Below are 20338 nucleotides of genomic sequence, written 5' to 3' on the forward strand. Positions count from 1 at the left end.
TCGAAACTCTACTCCTTATAATTATTATATTTTTATTTATTATATTTATTATTATTGAATAAATCTACAAGAACCTTGATGAGGATTCGAAAATATGCGCTGAGTGTTCCCAGACGCGCTTTAGGCAACTGAACCAGTACATAATTAAAAGAATTGCAATCTGAAGGGTTATTGCCTTCACACGGATCCTGAGTCTTCCACCGAAGCCTAACAGGGGTTTTACACTGTGAGAGAAATACTAGGATTGAAAAAAAACAGAATTACATAGGACCACAAATCTGCAACTGAATAATTACTGTAAATAATTAATAAAAATTCCACACAAAATAAGCTAATTTGTTACCTGAAGGTAAGGTTCCTATGCTGGGTTGTAAGGCCAACTCCTCGAGTCCTTGATTCTGGTAATGGGCTGTAGCAGGTAGGGTTCTTAAAGCTGAACTAGATCATTGATAGTAGAACCACAATATACCTGCGGGCATTCCAACACATTTAGCTTGTAATTTTATACAAGTATAAATTTATAAAAACAGTCTAAAATTGTAAACACTAGTATGGTTCATGATCAAAGATCTGAACTAGGATATAGTTTAACCTAGCTCTAGAAATATTGTAACAACCCCTTATCAATTGTTCTAATGCTCTCAACAAAGTGGTTGTATAATACAAGGATAATGCATGTGCAATATGCAAAGAAAATATTATATGTAATAAAATTAACCTAATTGATAAATTAAGATTAATGGAAATGGCAATTAAATGTATGATGATTAATACTAAAGAATTATATACGCAAGATATAGATAGATTGATATGAATATTCAGCAAAAAAAGAGGTTCATTCACTGAAAAAGATATATCAACTCATTAATTGGTGAGGCATTGCCTTGCTGCCTAACGACTCTCAACTTATATTTGGATGTATTATTGTCATAACGTATACTACTGGCTAATCTACGCTCTAAAACAATAATTAACTAATCCAGAAAATGAAAACCGGAGCCTAATTTGGCAAGTTGTCAGTCTGTATGATCTCTCAAGAGATAGGCTCTGTATTTTTGATGAAGATAAGGCATCTTGATGTTGATTGAGTTCCTAGTAGCGTTTGCTGTAGGATGGATTCACAATCACTTTATTCTAGCAGTGCTAAGGATTAAGTGATGATGGAAGCGTAGCAAGTCTCTGGATACATGAGTTCACTCTCACTTCGAATTGTTATGGACAAATTCTAGCTTAGATTATAGATCAGGGACTCCCCGAATATCTAGGGAGTGATTATTGGTAATTTAACAAGTAGTTTGTGCGCTAGTGTCCACTGAAATTGTCCTCAAACACCGTTTTCATGTCAACATAGGATTATCAGGTACTCGACATTTCTGCACCACCTGCATCGGCCCCCTCCTCGCAGTCAGGGTGCCGACAATGATTATAGTTTGATTATTTTCATTGTTTATATTGATTATTGTGATAAAGTTATATCACAGGATAAACACCTAGAAGATTTAAAGATTATTGATAGTACATTTTGTCCTTTATTAAGGATTTTGAAAAATATGTCTATCTTATCTTGAGATGATTTCGGGGCTTTAGTGTCCCTGCGGCCCGGTCCTCGACCAGGCCTCCGCCCCCAAGAAGCAGCCCGTGACAGCTGACTAACACCCAGGTACCTATTTTACTGCTAGGTAACAGGGGCATAGGGTGAAAGAAACTCTGCCCATTGTTTCTCGCCGGTGCCTGGGATCGAACCCAGGACCACAGGATCACAAGCCCAGTGTGCTGTCCGCTCGGCCGACCGGCTCTAAATGTCACTGGAAGCTATTACTTCGGTTCCAACATTTTTTTTTTTATTATTTCGAACTTCTAGATTCTTGACATCACATGTAAAATGTTGTATAGCTATTGAGCCCAATGGTGTACTTTATCAAATGGCCATGTAGGCTGCTAATGTAGATAATGATGATTCTTAAATCATTAGCAGAGATATGAATCTGATGTAAAATATAGATATGGTATGGAAATATTACATCCATTAGAAAATAATATGGATATGATGAGTGGAATTTTCCACACACACACACACACACACACACACACACACACACACACACACACACACACACACACACACACACACACACACACACACACACACACACCCACACACAACCACACACACGCACACACACACACACACACATTGGGGGCCTCGTAGCCTGGTGGATAGCGCGCAGGATTCGTAATTCTGTGGCGCGGGTTCGATTCCCGCACGAGGCAAAAACAAATGGCAAAGTTTCTTTCACCCTGAATGCCCCTGTTACCTAGCAGTAAATAGGTACCTGGGAGTTAGTCAGCTGTCACGGGCTGCTTCCTGGTGTGTGTGTGTGTGTGTGTGTGTGTGTGTGTGTGGTGTGGGAAAAAAAAAAAAAAAAAAAAAAAAGTGGTTAGTAAACAGTTGATTGACAGTTGAGAGGCGGGCCGAAAGAGCAAAGCTCAACCCCCGTAAAAACACAACTAGTAAACACACACACACACACACACACACACACACACACACACACACACACACACACACACACACACACACACACACACACACACACACACACACACACACACACACACACACACACACACACACACACACACACACACACACACACACAAAGGGAAAAATCCGAGAAGCAACAGAAGAATCCATGGTATAATAGGGCATGTATGGAAGCGAAGAAACTGAACAAAAGGGCGTGGAGGAACTTCCGGAATAACAGAACACCAGAGAGCAGAGAGAGATACCAGAGAACCAGGAATGAGTACGTCAGGGTGAGAAGAGAAGCAGAGAAAAGTTTTGAAAATGATATAGCAAACAAAGCCAAGACCGAACCAAAGCTACACCACAGTCACATCAGAAGGAAAACAACAGTGAAAGAACAGGTATTGAAACTTCGAACAGGCGAGGACAGGTATACAGAGAATGACAGAGAGGTGTGTGAAGAACTCAACAAGAGGTTCCAGGAGGTCTTCACAATAGAACAAGGTGAGGTCACTGTGCTAGGAGAAAGGGAGGTAAACCAGGCGGCCTTGGAAGAGTTCGAAATTACTAGAGAGGAGGGCAAGAGACACCTGCTGGATCTGGATGTTAGAAAGGCTGTTGGTCCAGATGGAATCTCACCATGGATACTGAAAGAGTGTGCAGAGGCACTTTGCTTGCCACTCTCCATAGTGTATAGTAAGTCACAGGAGATGGGAGACCTACCAGAAATATGGAAGACGGCGAATGTGGTCCCAATATACAAAAAGGGCGACAGGCAAGAGGCACTGAACTACAGGCCAGTGTCCTTGACTTGTATACCATGCAAGGTGATGGAGAAGATCATGAGAAAAAACCTGGTAACACATCTGGAGAGAAGGAACTTCGTGACAAATCGCCAACATGGGTTCAGGGAGGGTAAATCTTGCCTTACAGGCTTGATAGAATTCTACGATCAGGTGACAAAGATTAAGCAAGAAAGAGAGAACTGGGCGGACTGCATTTTCTTGGATTGTCGGAAAGCCTTTGACACAGTACCGCATAAGAGGCTGGTACATAAGCTGGAGAGACAGGCAGGTGTAGCTGATAAGGTGCTCCAGTGGATAAGGGAGTATCTAAGCAATAGGAAGCAGAGAGTTACGGTGAGGGGTGAGACCTCCGATTGGCGTGAAGTCACCAGTGGAGTCCCACAGGGCTCTGTACTCGGTCCTATCTTGTTTCTGATATATGTAAATGATCTTCCAGAGGGTATTGATTCATTTCTCTCAATGTTTGTGGACGATGCTTAAATTATGAGAAGAATTAAAACAGAAGAGGACTGTTTGAGGCTTCAAGAAGACCTAGACAAGCTGAAGGAATGGTCGAACAAATGGTTGTTAGAGTTTAACCCAACCAAATGTAATGTAATGAAGATAGGTGTAGGGAGCAGGAGGCCAGATACAAGGTATCATCTGGGAGAGGAAATTCTTCAGGAGTCAGAGAAGGAAAAAGACTTGGAGGTTGATATCACGCCAGACCTGTCTCCTGCAGCACATATCAAGCGGATAACATCAGCGGCATATACCATGCTGGCCAACATACGAACGGCATTCAGAAACTTGTGTAAAGAACCATTCAGAACTTTGTATACCACATATGTCAAGTCAATCCTGGAGTATGCAGCCCCAGCATGGAGTCCATATCTAGTAAAGGATAAGACTAAACTGGAAAAGGTTCAAAGGTTTGCCACCAGACTAGTACCCGAGCTGAGAGGTATGAGCTACGAGGAGAGGCTACGGGAATTAAACCTCACTTCGCTGGAAGACAGAAGAGTTAGGGGGTACATGATCACCACATTCAAGATTCTGAAGGGAATTGATAGGGTAGATAAAGACAGTCTATTTAACACAAGGGGAACACGCACAAGGGGACACAAGTGGAAACTGAGTGCCCAAATGAGCCACAGAGATATTAGAAAGAACTTTTTTAGTGTCAGAGTGGTGGACAAATGGAATGCATTAGGTGGTGATGTGGTGGAGGCTGACTCCATACACAGTTTCAAGTGTAGATATGATAGAGCCCGATAGGCTCAGGAATCTGTACACCTGTTGATTGGCGGTTGAGAGGCGGGACCAAAGAGCCAGAGCTCAACCCCCGCAAATACAACTAGGTGAGTACAACTAGGTGAGTACAACTAGGTGAGTACACACACACACACACACACACACACACACACACACACACACACACACACACACACACACACACACACACACACACACCCACACACCACTCTCCCCCTCCCCCCCACTCTCTCCCTCCCCTCTCTCCCTCCCCTCTCTCTCTCCCTCCCCTCTCTCTCTTCCTCCCCCCTCTCTCTTCCTCCCCCCTCTCTCTTCCTCCCCCCTCTCTCTCCCTCCCCCCCTCTCTCTCTCTCTGTCTCTCTCTCTCTGTCTCTCTCTCTCTGTCTCTCTCTCTCTGTCTCTGTCTCTCTCTTTCTCTCTCTCTCTCTCTCTCTCTCTCTCTCTCTCTCTCTATCTCTCTCTCTCTCTCTCTCTCTCTCTCTCTCTCTCTCTCTCTCTCTCTCTCTCTCTCTCTCTCTCTCTCTCTCTCTCTCTCTCTCTCTCTCTCTCTCTCTCTCTCTCTCTCTCTCTCTCTCTCTCTCTCTCTCTCTCTCTCTCTCTCTCTCTCTCTCTCTCTCTCTCTCTCACACACACACACACTCATAGGGAAATCATGGAAGGGAGACGAACTCTGACTGCCAAACGCAGGAGGACATTCGCAACTGGAACAAACACAGAGGATGGGGTGGAACAGGAAGACTGGATGAAGGAAGTACTCCAGCAAATGCGGAATGAATTCAGTGAAGGACTGAGGGTAATGAGGGAGACAGTAGCCAACCTGCAAGATGATCTAAGGGCAGCAAAGGAGGAGATAAGATACCTAAAGGAGACTCTTCCACAATACCAGGCACAAACCGTACCCCAGGGCGATGGGAATGCTACTGTGGAGGGGACCACTACAACCCAGATCTCATTTGCTGAAATGCTTAAAAAGAGCCCTGAAGCTAGGTCTGCAGTTAAGGAAGTTGCCATGGAAGTGGCTTCCTCTCAGGAAGCGGCTAGATGTACTAGCCGGCTGATAGAGAGAAATAGAGCAGTAGTAGTAGCAGGCATTAAAGAGCAAACAGGGACCAGACCAAAGGAGCGGAGAGACAAGGACAAAATCATGATTAAAGAGATCCTTAAAAGGGTAAGGATGGAGGGCGCTGAGCAAAATGTTGAAAATGTTTTCAGGCTTGGAAAGTACAACAAGGACAGAGACCGAATGATAAAGGTGGTTTTCATGAGCGAAATCGCGAAAGAGGAACTGTTAGCAAGGAAGTGCTGTCTAGCAGGTGTAGAGAAGTTAAAAAAAATATTCCTGCAGAGGGATATGACAAGGGAATAGAGAATACGGACAGCAGACGCGAGGAAGGAGCGCAGGGAGAGAGAAGGAAATCAGAGTACCACAACCCAGAACCCTACAATCCCAGAGGGAAGTGGAGAACCCTCCTCAAACAGTGCAACAGCCACAGGGATTTGGGCACCACCCCCACATTCTACCCAACAGACACCCAACCTGCCCCATCCCCTGTCAGCCCCCCACTAAGTACCCACCTAGGGCACCCTCCCCCCACCCACCCCTTCCTCCCACTCACCCCCTTCTCTCCCTCACCCCTCTCCCCAGGACCTCCCTTCTCTCCCATCCCCCAAGCCCTCCCTTCTCCCACATGCCCTCCCGTCTCTCCCACCCCCAAGCCCTCCCTTTCCCCCCTCCCCCCTAAGCCCCCCACTCTCCCCCACCCCACCTAAATCTTCCCCTCTCCCCCACTCCCCTAAACCCTCCCCTCTTTCTCACCCACTTCAGCCCTCCCTTTTCCCCCACGCCCCCCAAGCCCTCCACCCTTTTCTCTCCCCCCAAGCCCCCCATCTCTCCTATCCCCCACAGCCTCTCCTCCCCCCATGCTTCTCCAACCCTCCCTCTCTTACCCACCCCCTGTACCCTCCCCCTCTTACCCACCCCCTGTACCCTCCCCCTCTTACCCACCCCCTGTACCCTCCCCCTCTCCCCCACCACCCCAAGCCCTCCCTCTTCCACCAATCTCCAGATGCCAGGTCCCCCCAACTCCCACTCACCCCAGATCCCAAAGGTCCCCCCCCCAGAGAAGAAGCAGAAGAGAGTCAGTTTCAGGGTGATGTACTCGAACATAGATGGGTTCACAAGCAAGACAAGTGAACTAAGGGAAAGAGCACAAGAAGTTAACCCAGATGTAATCGGACTCACTGAAACAAAACTCTCTGGAATCATAACGAATGCCGTGTTTACCCAGGAGTACACAGTAATAAGGAAAGAGAGGGAAGGTAGGGGAGGAGGTGGAGTGGACCTACTCATGAGAAGGGAATGGAGTTTTAAGGAGATGGTCATCCCGGACTGTGAGGAGTTCAGAGACTACATAGCAGGCACCATAACAATGGGAGGACCAAGAATAGTAGTAGCAGTAATATACAACCCTCCACCAAATGACAGGAGACCCAGTCAAGAGTATGAAAACAACAACATGGCAGTTAACACTATAATTGAGAGGGCAGCCTCTGCTGCCTGTAGAAATAGATCCCACCTGCTCATCATGGGCGACTTCAATCACGGTACGATTGACTGGGAGAACAAGGAACCGCATGGAGGCGAGGATACGAGGAGAGCCAAACTATTGGAGGTGGTGACCAGCAACTTTTTAACCCAGCATGTCGGAGAACCCACAAGGATGAGAGGCAATGACGAACCAGCGAGACTCGACCTAGTCTTCACTCTGAACGACTCCGACATAAGAGAAATCGGTTTTGAGGACCCAGTAGGAATGAGCGACCACAGTGTACTGGTGTTTGAGTACTTGATTGAAGAAGGGTTATTGAACTCTAGGAGGGATACCGAAACCAAAAGGTTAGCATACCGAAAGGGAAACTATGAGAGGATAAGAAAATTCCTAACAGATATAGCATGGGAAACAGAGCTCAGGGGAAAGACGGCCCAAGATATGATGGATTACATCACGCAGAAGTGCAAGGACGCAGCAAACAAGTTTGTCCCAGTCCAAAAGGAAAACAGAGAAATGAAAATGAGAAACCCATGGTTTAATCAGAGATGTAGGCTAGCTAAGCAGCAAAGTAAAAGGGCATGGAGAAACTATAGGAATAACAGGACTCTGGAGAGCAGAGAAAGATACCAGAATGCCAGGAATGAATACGTCAGGACGAGAAGAGAGGCAGAAGGACAATACGAAAATGACATCGCAAGCAAGGCAAAGACTCAGCCTAAATTGTTGCATAGCCACATTAGGAGAAAACCAACAGTAAAGGAACAGGTTATGAAATTAAGGATAGGGGCGGAAGGATTCACTACAAATGACAAGGAAGTGTGTGAGGAATTGAATAAGAAATTCCAGGAGGTCTTCACCTTAGAGCAAGGAGAAATTCCAGAGGTAAGTGAGGGAATAGCTAACCAGGGACCACTGGAAGAGTTTGAGATTACCAGTGGGGGAAGTAAGGAAGTGTTTACTAGAGTTGGACGTGACGAAGGCTATAGGCCTAGATGGAATCTCCCCTTGGGTTCTAAAGGAAGGAGCAAGAGAACTGTGCCTACCACTCTCCATAGTGTATAACAAATCACTGGCAACAGGGGAACTGCCAGATATTTGGAAAGCAGCTAACGTAGTCCCGATATACAAGAAAGGGGATAGACAGGAGGCACTGAACTACAGGCCAGTGTCCCTAACCTGCATACCATGCAAGCTGATGGAGACGATTGTGCGAAAAAAACTAGTGGAGCATCTGGAGCGAAGGAACTCTGTAACACAGCATCAACATGGGTTCAGGGATGGCAGGTCCTGCCTCACAGGGTTACTTGAATTCTACGACCAGGCAACAAAAATAAGGGAAGAAAGAGAAGGGTGGGCAGACTGCATATTTTTGGATTGTCAGAAAGCCTTTGATACAGTACCACACAAGAGGCTAGTGCGAAAGTTGGAGATGCAGGCTGGAGTGAAAGGGAAGGTACTCCGGTGGATAGAGGAGTACCTAAGCAACAGGAGACAACGAGTCTGTGTGAGGAGTGAGGTCTCAGATTGGCGAGACGTCACAAGTGGAGTTCCGCAGGGGTCAGTCCTTGGACCTATACTGTTTCTGGTATATGTAAATGATTTCCCAGAGGGTATAGATTCGTTCCTCTCAATGTTTGCCGACGATGCAAAAATTATGAGGAGGATTGAAACAGAGGATGATAGTAGGAGGCTACAAGATGACCTGGATAGACTGAGTGAATGGTCCAACAAATGGCTGTTGAAGTTCAACCCGAGTAAATGCAAAGTAATGAAACTAGGCAGTGGAAACAGGAGGCCAGGCACAGGATACAGAATAGGAGATGAAGTACTTAATGAAACAGACAGAGAGAAAGATCTAGGAGTTGACATCACACCAAACCTGTCTCCTGAAGCCCACATAAAGAGAATAACGTCTGCGGCATATGCGAGGCTGGCTAACATCAGAACGGCGTTCAGGAACCTGTGTAAGGAATCATTCAGAATCTTGTACACCACATATGTAAGACCAATCCTGGAGTATGCGGCCCCAGCGTGGAGCCCGTACCTTGTCAAGCACAAGACGAAGCTGGAAAAAGTCCAAAGGTATGCTACTAGACTGGTCCCAGAACTAAGAGGCATGAGTTATGAGGAAAGGCTGCGGGAAATGCACCTTACGACACTGGAAGACAGAAGAGTAAGGGGGGACATGATCACAACCTACAAAATCCTCAGAGGAATCGACCGGGTAAACAAGGAGGAACTATTCAACACTGGTGGGACGCGAACAAGGGGACACAGGTGGAAGCTGAGTACCCAAATGAGCCACAGAGACGTTAGAAAGAACTTTTTCAGTGTCAGAGTAGTTAGTAAATGGAATGCACTAGGAAGTGATGTGGTGGAGGCTGACTCCATACACAGTTTCAAATGTAGATATGATAGAGCCCAGTAGGCTCAGGAATCTGTACACCAGTTGATTGACGGTTGAGAGGCGGGACCAAAGAGCCAGAGCTCAACCCCCTCAAGCACAATTAGGTGAGTACACTCACACACACACACACACAATTCCCCCCATGTATTTGGGCTCCGTCAACCAAATAGTTCTTCCTCTGCCCCTACTTCAATACACACAGAAATCTCAATAACTTGATATATCAAATAAACAAATTCTTGTTGATTTGTTAATTAGATATATGACATATATATCAATATATTTGATATATCAATCCAAATATTCTCCAGAATATGACACGCTAAATCGTTTAGCAACTTTGTATCCATTCGCTGCTGAGTTAACAGAGGCTACAATTAAGTATTGGCGTCAAGTAAATCCTCCCCGGCCAGGATATGAACCCAGGCCAAAGCGCTCGTGAAACACAGTGCGAGTGTGTTACCACTTCGCCACGTGACGTCTGTCGGCCAGTAATTCTATCTGACGCCCCTCTTTCAGTATATCAGTGAGAAAATCCACAGGAGCTGTGATAAGGAGCCGAACCTACATGCTGGGAATTCCCAAACACACGCTCTGGAAAACTAGGCCACGACATGACCAAAAGAGTTGCATTATGTGGTTCTGCTGAACAAATGGGGTTTTCCGAGGCTTTCTCTTCCGAGGATTGCCGAGTGCATTATCAGGATGGGACTTGCATTGTGATATTGTACTTTGGAGAGTATGAGTGACATGGTAAAGTTCAAAATCTTTAAATAATAATACACAAATACAAAATTGTGGATTTTTATCCTGTGTCATTATGTCTGTGAAAAGACATCACAGTACCATAACATACCATATCTTCAGCCCGTCCTTTTAAAGTTTCCCAACGTTAAGAACGTGTCATATTAAAGTTTCCAATATAACCTACCTGAGGACCCATAACAAAACGGGAGATTATGTTAATTTCGTGAGCCGCTGCCATTGTCTTGTACGTTATTTTGTAATTAGGTACAGTATAGGTCAAAATGCGACATTCTATTAGGAAGGCTGGTTCATATCTTAGGCATTCATGTTTCGTTTCCTGTGGACTGATGTCTGTACAACTCGATGTACAACTACAACCTTAACAAATCAGACCAGAAAGATCATAACAAGAAAATACTCAGAAAGTGGCTAAGTGATACTCAAAATATGTTAATCAATATTTTTGCCTACAAAACCATGAATGAAAGAATCTATAACCACAAGCTATCACCGTTGTGCTCCATGGAAATGTTGCAAATCGAGTTTTGTAGCAATTAGTTATTTGCCTGAATCCTTCATAAAAACATCCAGACATGGTTAGCAAACCGGCAGCTACATATTTTATTGGCCCGTGTTCAATGCCTGATGATCCTCGTGATAGAAATGTAATTCACGAAATTCTTATTTTTTTTGTATACCTGTAAACAAATTCACAAGGGTCGTGACGAGGATCAACCTACGTCCGAGATCATCCCAAATCTGCTTTTATCGACTGAGCTACGACATGGTCAAAAGAGTTGAAACCGAAGTTCTACTGAACTTACTGGATCCTGCAGCCTCTCCGAGACATAAACCAGGGTTTTACACAACTCCCCTGTGCACTCGAGCTATGTCAATAGGCCGTTCTCCCTCTTCGCCCTTACTTCATTACACACTGAAATCACAATAGCGTGATTTGTTCATGTGATGCAACACACTATTATGATTTCTGTGTGTTAATTCCTATATTTTTTAGATTCCTCTAATGTGTAAACAGTTTAATCTGAATCACTTTATTAATGAAAACAATGAGTCACAATAATGACAGACTTAAGGAACACAAAAGAAGTGTTACATTGGCAAACACAAACAATGCAGTTATTATGTTTCCCGATAGGTATCACAGTTCAAAATAACTTTTTTTTCTCTTTATTATAAAGCTAGCTGTACCCGCCACGCGTTGCTGTAGCATAATCTGGGTTTAATGGGAAAGAAAGAAAGAGAGTGCACGTTTCTAATATGATTAATTTCACAATGCTTGTGGGTATACAATATTTTTTGTTGTTCCATTGTCTGTGGAGATATAGAGATTTTCTGATTTGCTGACTCTAAAACACGCAACATATAATTGTCCATGTGAGAAGCAATCCGTGTCTAGATATAAACTGCACAATTCTAAAGATTGGCCCTGAGCTTTGTTGATGGAGATTACAAACGCCAATTTAATTTTAAATTACAATCTCGTAAGTTGAAATGTCATATCTGTTGGAATAATAGGTATGCGAGGAATGAGGACATCTTCACCTTGAAAGGTCCTGTCAAGATTGTTGCTTCTGCGACGTTGTTGATTATTTTTTTTTTACTGCAAGGCGCATGGCCTTGCAAAGTTTTGGTTGGTTGATATTTTGCAACATAATAATTGGCCAGCCGAATTTCAATTGACGTACGTGTGTTGGTATCCATGGTAGATCGAGTGTATTCAACAATTCTGTTGGATAATTAACAGCTTCATCTGCTTCCTCAACAGTGTCGACGGACTTGTATGTTACTGCCTTGCTTTGGATGTTAGACTGAATAATATTGTTAAGTTCGTAGGCGTCTTTGTTCTTAGCCGCAAGAACAGCTCGTTCAATCGGCCAATCGTGATTCTTATAATTGGTTTGAATATTGGGAAATACTTTTTCAACCAATTATTCTTTTGACGTCACTAGATTCTAGAGGTTATGAGGCACTGAAATTCACCCTGAGGTCAGATCAACCAGCACATTTCCGTTCCTAATTTTCTGAAATTGATGTGAGAATATCTCAGCTGATGGATCGTTTTGCAGCTGGACACGCATATTTGTAGTTAATTTTAACGTCTTTACGTGGCGCCACAAAGTAGAATATTTCAGTGTAGCATTTATTTCGTCCACTGGTGTCAATCGAGGAATTGCAGGTAATGTTTGCCTGAAATCTCCTGCATCAATATTAATGCGTTCCAAAAGGGTCTAATGTTTCCACACAAATCTTGCGATGATCGATCAAGAGCCTCGAGCGATTTTTTGTGGGCCATTGTACATTCATCTCAAACGATAAGTTTGCATTTCTGCAATACTTTTTCCATGCCAGATCCTTTGGAAATGTTGCACGTAGGAGTTTCAATTAATTGTATTTTCAATGGAATTTTCAAAGCCGAAGTATTAGTTCTTCCATCCGTTAGCAATGTCGCAGCTATTCCGGACTATGCAAGAGCTAAGGTTATGCCATTTTGTGATCGAAATGCTGCCAGAATCAATCTAATTAGGAAGGTTTTACCACTTCCTCCTGGGCGCATCTAAGAAGATTTCTCCAAGCCCGTTATTGACAGTTTGAATTATTTGATTGCACATACGACAACAGATCACCCGTGTTGTAATTTTGTTCATGACGCAATTCTACATTGAACGAAGCATCAGCAAATCGATTCGCATTTCCAATTGATTGAGAACTTTGTTCGCGATTTCTAAGCAAAAATCTTCAATCATTATGAACACTTCGTTGTAGATTTTGCTGTGAAATCCATGTTCATATTTGAATTTTCCTTGCATATTCGACGGATAATATCTAGAGCCATGTGCGATTTATATTTCTCCCATAACTCTGTTGGAGATCAACGAGAGCAGGTGGTCAATATGATTGCAAAAAATGCACAAATTTGATTTGGATTTGACGTGTTGGACGCATGTTAATGCATACATCCCAGTGTCGGTCGTTCTCCAATAAATTCAGAGCTTGACATGCACTACAGAAAGTGGCGGGTGTAACGACGTTCACAAATCTCAATTGCTGGAAATCCGTTGGACCGAGCACATTTACCAACAGCATGCGAAGAAAGGAGCATTCATCTTGACTGGGATGCACGGTGCACAGTCTTCTTATCATAGTTTATTTGAATACGCCAGGTTGTCCGTCAACTCGCTCTCCTCGTTTGTGTCGTTCAAATGATTTTCTACAGGAATTCCATGTGTAATACGTAGGCACTTCCGAAATCAGCAGTGTTTTCGCAAACGCGTCAATTTGACATAACGTGAAGAAAGACGTTGTAGCCGGGGGATTCATAGCAGTTTTTTGCACATTTGCAGCTGTGAAATAAACGTGTTGTCCATTTTCTTGTTTTCAAAACAAAAACAAAAAATACTAACGAAATATTTATATTCAAACAGAGATCAATCGACACAGTTCAATTTCACCACCAATTGCACTGAAAAATAAGCAGAACAGTTAAAAAAATGAAACGAAAAAACTGAAGAAAGAAACATAACCTATAGCCATGAAATGCACGGTATGGTAACCAACCCAGCTCAATTCCAACATAATGTCACACAAAATAATTAAATCAAACTGAAAATAGATTTATCAATGCAATCGGAAACATTGAAATGGAATCGTAACATATTTTGTGTAGTGTGTGTTGTTCGTACATGCAACAGAGGGCGCTGTTTTTCCAAAAATAAAATTTGATCGATGACAGGTGTTGTATCTAAATAGTAGGTATATAAAATCACGCACGTATGTGATTGGAACGTTGTGTCAAAGTTTTAAAGGAATTAGTGAAGAACTTTTGGAGATTACAGCGTTAGTTGCTCTTACGTCCTAAAGATGGCACTGTTTAAACAAAAAACATGTTTTTTCCTTTATCAGATGAGGCATGTATATAATAGGTATATTAAAACACTCGCCTATTTGAATGCAATGTTGTGTGGAAATTTGAAAGCAATCGGTAAAGAGGTTTCGAAAATTTCCCTCACATGAGGAACACATGAAAAACACAGTTTTTCAAAGAAGCCTGTTTTTTTCCGTTACAGACGTGACATTCATATAGTATGTATATAAAAACCTGCTCGGATGTAAATGGAACGTTGTGTGAAAATTTCCAGGCAATTGGTGAAGAACTTTCGGAGATTAGCAATTTTGAACAAACGAACATTTCCATTTTTATTTACATAGATTCCATATAAATACAAAATAAAAAGCAAGGTACTAAAGCACCAAAACAGCATCAAACACCGCAGGATTCAACACTAACCAAACATCATTCCTACACAAAACATACACACAAAATCAAGACATAAAAATAAAACACCATGGAAATACAGGAGCACGAACCATGATACAGTGCAAATGCACGCATAAAAGGGTACAGAACTACACTGTTAAATTTAGGCGATGCAAAGACAGAACCAGGATCACACAACAAGTAGTTATAGAATACACAAAAGAAAATAAACACACACAAAAGCCCTCAACAAACCTCCACCAAACCTAGAAAATACATTGAAATTTGTTATGATCTTGAATACACCAGTATGATCATGATATGACTGGTATACACTGAGATCATACTGAATTAACTCAACCTTGCTATTCCACCTTCTTACTTAAAACCCCAGCTTAACACTGCTTGCAGCTCACTGTGACCCTCACTGAACTCCCAGCTAACGATTAAACTGAAATATAAATGGGAAGAAGCAACAAAATAAAGGGTTATGAATTTAAAATAATGAATAATACTTAAACTTATGACTGCCCCCACCTTGAAATCTGAATATGTCTGACTACTAATCTCCCAGGAAGGACAGAAATCAATAATCATTAAATTTGAAAAGCATAGGAATCTTGGCAATATTGCTTGGGAATTATTTATAGGAATTTTTACTTTACTTACTGAGGATTGAAGGACAACTTTAATATCCATTAAATGCAGGAGAACACAGGGGGATTTCCAGTACAGCACATAAAATGTAACATATAATGACAAGGGAAATGAACTAAACCAAATAAATCAATATTCACTTTTTTAAAAAGGACATGTTTAATAATATCAAAGTGAAATAAATCCTACTCTAAATACATCCCTAAGAGGTAATAGTCTGAAACACTGATTGAACATGAATACTAAAGTGCACAATACCTTAACCTGCAATACCAGCCACAGATGTTGAATGGCTGCCCCTCAGGATCTGATGGGACCTGTCCCAAGTCTTTCCCAAAGACACACTGACTAATATTTTCTTGACATGCTTACCAGTGGAAACAAGCTACACCCACAACTAAGTTCTTTAGGGTCAATAAACCCCGCCTTTCACAGTTTAGAGCCGGACTTCAAAAGTCCGGCTCTAGGCCGTGGTCAAGCCAATCAGTTAATTGATTTCAATTAATCAAACTCCAGGCTAGGCTAGGCCTGTCATTTAGGGTCTATTTCCCTTGACAGAATTATCATGTTTCAACACTTACATCTCAAGACACTCGGAGCAGGAGGTATATGACACTGGCTGAGTTTATTGGCCCTCAATTGGTCAATGGCTATAGACTGAGAGAGAGAGAGGGGGGAATGGTTGTGAAGAATTCGGATGGGGGATTGGGAGGATTGGGGAAGGAGGATTAGGGAATAGGATTGGGGCAGGAGAGGACAAGTGGCCTTCGACGGTCTCACTTCCCTAAGGAAACTTGACTCCAACAGTTTTATGACCGGTGAGGCCGGCTCGACAAAAGGGGAGGGGGAAGGGGGATGGGGAGAAGCTATGGTCTGTGCAAAGATCACTACAACTCCCCCTCTTCGGAATTTAGAAATTTGTGTGTAAATCACTTTAAAGTACAAATTTCGTATCCTGCCTCATTATAACTATTAACTCCAAAACATTAAAAACAATTTTACCCCAACAATATATAGATCCACTGCCTCAAAAACAAAAGACAATTATCTAATCCTAACTAATTTCACACAATCTCCAATCACAATAATTGCATACCCAAAAGGTATGCCCCAACATGTATGAATACACAATAACATGAAAACAACATGAAAAACAACAATGATACATAAAAATAAATGATGACAGAATACCGTCCCAATGATCCCAGTGGTCCAACTTGGATGCAGCCCCGCATCCCTACCAACTCCCTGGAAACCAAAACATCCTATACCTGTCCTGATATAGCAAAAAATACTAAAAAAATAAAAACAAATCCATATCTAATAACTTACAACTTGCTAAATCAATGGATAGCCCTCAGCTATCAAAGTGTCCTTCCTGGAATCAAACTCAAACACATCACTTCACATAAAATAGAAACATTAAAAATAAAAACAATGTCACAGTTAAAATCGTCTAAAACAAAAAAATAATCAAATACAGTAGATGAACACTACCTCTCAAGGTCCAAGTTTTCCACTTCACACCTGTGGCAAGTACGCGCCACAGCATGTAACCGGCTCCTAAAAATCTAAAGAAAATACACAAAACTTATTTTTATTACAAAAAAATCAATGTCCACGGACATGTCTCTTAACCAATAAAAATTCACAGGAAATAAGTTTCTAAAACTCCTAATATCCCAGAGTTCTAACTCAAGTCCACTGCAACAGCAGGTGAACACATTTTTCAGACTCTGCACAACACCACAGTTCAATATGTAATAAGTCCAATAAGTCAATAAGTTTTCAAAAAAAAAAATATATATATATGCATATTAATTTCTAGGATCTAGTAAAAATCTAGACAAAGTTCCACAACTTATCCACGTTTCTAGAGAACCTACTGGATGGTTCCCGAAGCAGTTCAGTCATAACAAGCTTATCTAGAGACAGGGTTAGTTTCTAGTAACAGTTTTCTAGATGTTCAATTTCAAGATTTATTTATCTATTCCACCCATAATTCTAGTTTTCCACATTTAACACTGTCCCTGAGTCACTTTCCTAAGGTATTAAGATATTTTACTATAAGATGGAAAATTGAAAGTTGAACTACTGTTCGGAGTTAACACAATTTAACATTTAATTTAATTTATTTTTTGTGAAACATTTTCCATTAAGATTTTCTATAGTTCTCTCATTGCCGACATCTTGTTGAGCTGTAGATTTCGGCTACTACCTCCTGTTGCTTGAAGATCCTGGTCTTCTGGAAGTTCCATTTCCTGCCACTGCCAAACCATAGAAAGTACAGGGTCTCGTATTTTCCTCACCTGACAGCGCTGAATGACAGCTGGCTGGCTTTCGTCTCAGGTGAACCCCGCTAACAGGAACCCGGGTATACCTCTTCTCCTCGCTCACAACAGTCATGATGGAAGGTCGTTAACTATGGCTGCCACAGTAGAACAGAGTTTCGACGTGTCACGGTGTCTCACGTTTGGAGTGAGTGTCGAGTGGCATTGAAGAGGATGGCATGATGACAGGACAGGTGAGTCCTACCTTTGCTCCTGGGCAACGTCATCTCCCGGCGTATACTTGTTATCCCAATACTATTGGGATGGTACACCTTCCGTGCAACCCCTTGTGCAGCTGAGCTTGGGCCAAGGTACATGGCTGTACCTAATCTGACAATTCAGCGGCACTCTTAACTTGACTACTAATGAGATTTGACAGGTCATCCTCTGCATCTGACTCAGTACTTGAATCAGTAGACAGGTCAGGAATTAGACTTGCTGAAGGCAGCCCTAGTTCCTCCCTCGCATGAAAAGGTTTTAACTTATTAATATGAATCGTTCTCTCAACTTGGTCCTTAAAAATACCTTTAATAATAAAATTAACCGGACCTTTTCTTTGAGTTACTCGATAAGGGCCCCGTCATCTAGGTGCAAGTTTCCTACTTTGAATGGCTGGAGCCGCTTCATTAACTCTTAACACAAGACTCCCTACTTTACACTTAGGAGGTAGTACATTCTTGTCATAATGCTGAGCATAGCGGTCTCGTGTTGTTTTGGAAGCTCTAGCTGCAATTCTCCATGCATTTTTTATCTTATTTATGCCATCTGATGGGTAATCATCCCCCTGTACAATGGTATGTCTGTTAAACAGACCTGATGGGAAATTACATGAATGACCAGTGAAAAGCAAAACGGGTTGGGTTTTAATTAACTGATGGAGGGCAGTGTTCAGAGCCAGCTGGACATAGGGCAGGTGTTTGTCCCATGAATTTGCATCATGCTCTGCAAGAATTGCAAGCATATCTTTAACTGACCGGTTCGTCCGATCTCTCATAACGTTAGCCTGAGAGTGATAAGTGGTGGTGAATGCTGGTTTCTAAAATCTTACATACTTCTCTAAAAATATTCCCATTAAATTGCTGACCTCGGTCAGAAACTAACACTTTTGGAGGGTCGAATACAGTGACGAACCTATTCAAGAACGCTTTTGCAACAGTACAAGAATCTTTCTGAGGCAATGCAATCAGTGTGGTGTATCCAGACAGATGGTCCACCAACACCAACACTTATCGATTGCCTGAATGACTGTGATGGAGATCAATCAAATCAGCTCCCACCCGGTCTAAGGGGTCCAAAATTTCTGGGAATTCCTGCAATGGAGCTTGTACCTTAAGGGGTACCTTTTCTCCTTTGGCAGTGATCGCAAAATTTAAAGAAGTTTATGACCTCTGTTAACATACCCTGAAATTAAAAGAGTGCCTTTGCTTTCATGTGAGTTTTAAAAATTCCCGGGTGATCTGGAATTTTAAACGAATGCCCGAGACTCAATGCCCGACGTTCTTAATGCATCTGGGATAACCAGCTGAAATACTGCACGAACCTTCTGTCCCTTTACATTAAACAGAACCCCCCTCCCTCATGTCAAAGTCATGTATGGCTAAATTACGTTACTTTGAAGGATATTTTTCTCCTTCCAAATGTTCAATAATATCTTTCCACCTAGGTTTGCTCATCTGGAATTCGCTCATTTTCTCACTAGAAATATTTTCAATATTAAGGTTTACATTAATATTAACGATGTTTCTACTCAAAGTGTCTGGCACAACATGTGACAGTCCAGGCTTGTAAAGTATCTGGAATAAGTGAGCAAACAGTTAATGAGACCACCGTGACATGCGAGGGCACTTAGTTCTTTTCTTAAAAATACGAGTTAAAGTCCTGTGATCTGTGTAAAGGACAAAGGGACGTTGGAAAAGATACGGCTCAAAGTATCTGACACTTTCTACTACAGCCAAAGTCTCCCGGTCCATTGCAGAATAGTGGACCTCCGGCTCCTTAACCTTCCTGCTAATATAGGCTACTGGGTGAGGAAGATTGACATTATCGCGTTGCATTAAACACCCCCCAATTTCTATGCCACTGGCGTCTGTGTGTACGTCCCACTCCTTATCAAAATCAGGTACTGCTAATACTGGGGTGGTAATGAGTTGACTTTTTCATTTTGCATAAGCAGTATCATGCTCTGGTTTCCAAATTAATTTATTGTTTTAGTCAGCTCAATTAAGGGAGCTGATGTACTAGCAAAACCCTTAATGTGGCTATTATAAGGAGGGAAGTGGAGCTCCTCCTAGAGCATGATCTAATTAAACCTAGTCAAAGTTCCTGGTGCTCGCCCTGCCTGTTAGTTCCTGAACCGAATGGGAAGTGGCGCCTGTGTACTGACTAAAGGTAATTGAATAAGGTAACTGAAGTAGATATTTTCCCCTTACCTTTGCTTGACGATTGTATTGACCAGCTTGGTTACCGTCAATTTATTTCAAAACTTGATTTGTCAAAAGGTTATCAAGTGCCCTTGTCAGATCGAGCCAGTGAAATGTTAGCATTTGTTACACCTGACGGTGTTTTCCATTGTAACGTCATGCCTTTTCGTCTTATGAATGCACCAGCAACATTCAAAAGATTAATGAATTTGCTGTTGCAGGATATTCCCAATTGCCGTGCATACCTAGACGACATTGTTTTATTCAGTGACTCCTGACAAAACCATTTACAATGTTTGAAATTGTTTTTTGCCACTTTGAAGAATGCTAAACTTACTGTAAACACACAGAAATTATATTTT

At 42.2% G+C, this 20338-nt stretch overlaps 1 protein-coding gene across 1 annotated transcript in view; it reads left to right on the top strand.

Annotated features, from left to right (window-relative positions):
• LOC123771528 (glutamate receptor ionotropic, delta-2-like) overlaps window positions 1–20338 on the top strand; it is a 51199-nt gene that overhangs the window by 17097 nt on the left and 13764 nt on the right. The gene's annotated exons all lie outside the window — the stretch shown is intronic.

The sequence above is a fragment of the Procambarus clarkii genome, chromosome 76 (assembly GCF_040958095.1).
Source record: "Procambarus clarkii isolate CNS0578487 chromosome 76, FALCON_Pclarkii_2.0, whole genome shotgun sequence".
Taxonomy (NCBI): Eukaryota; Metazoa; Arthropoda; class Malacostraca; order Decapoda; family Cambaridae; genus Procambarus; species Procambarus clarkii.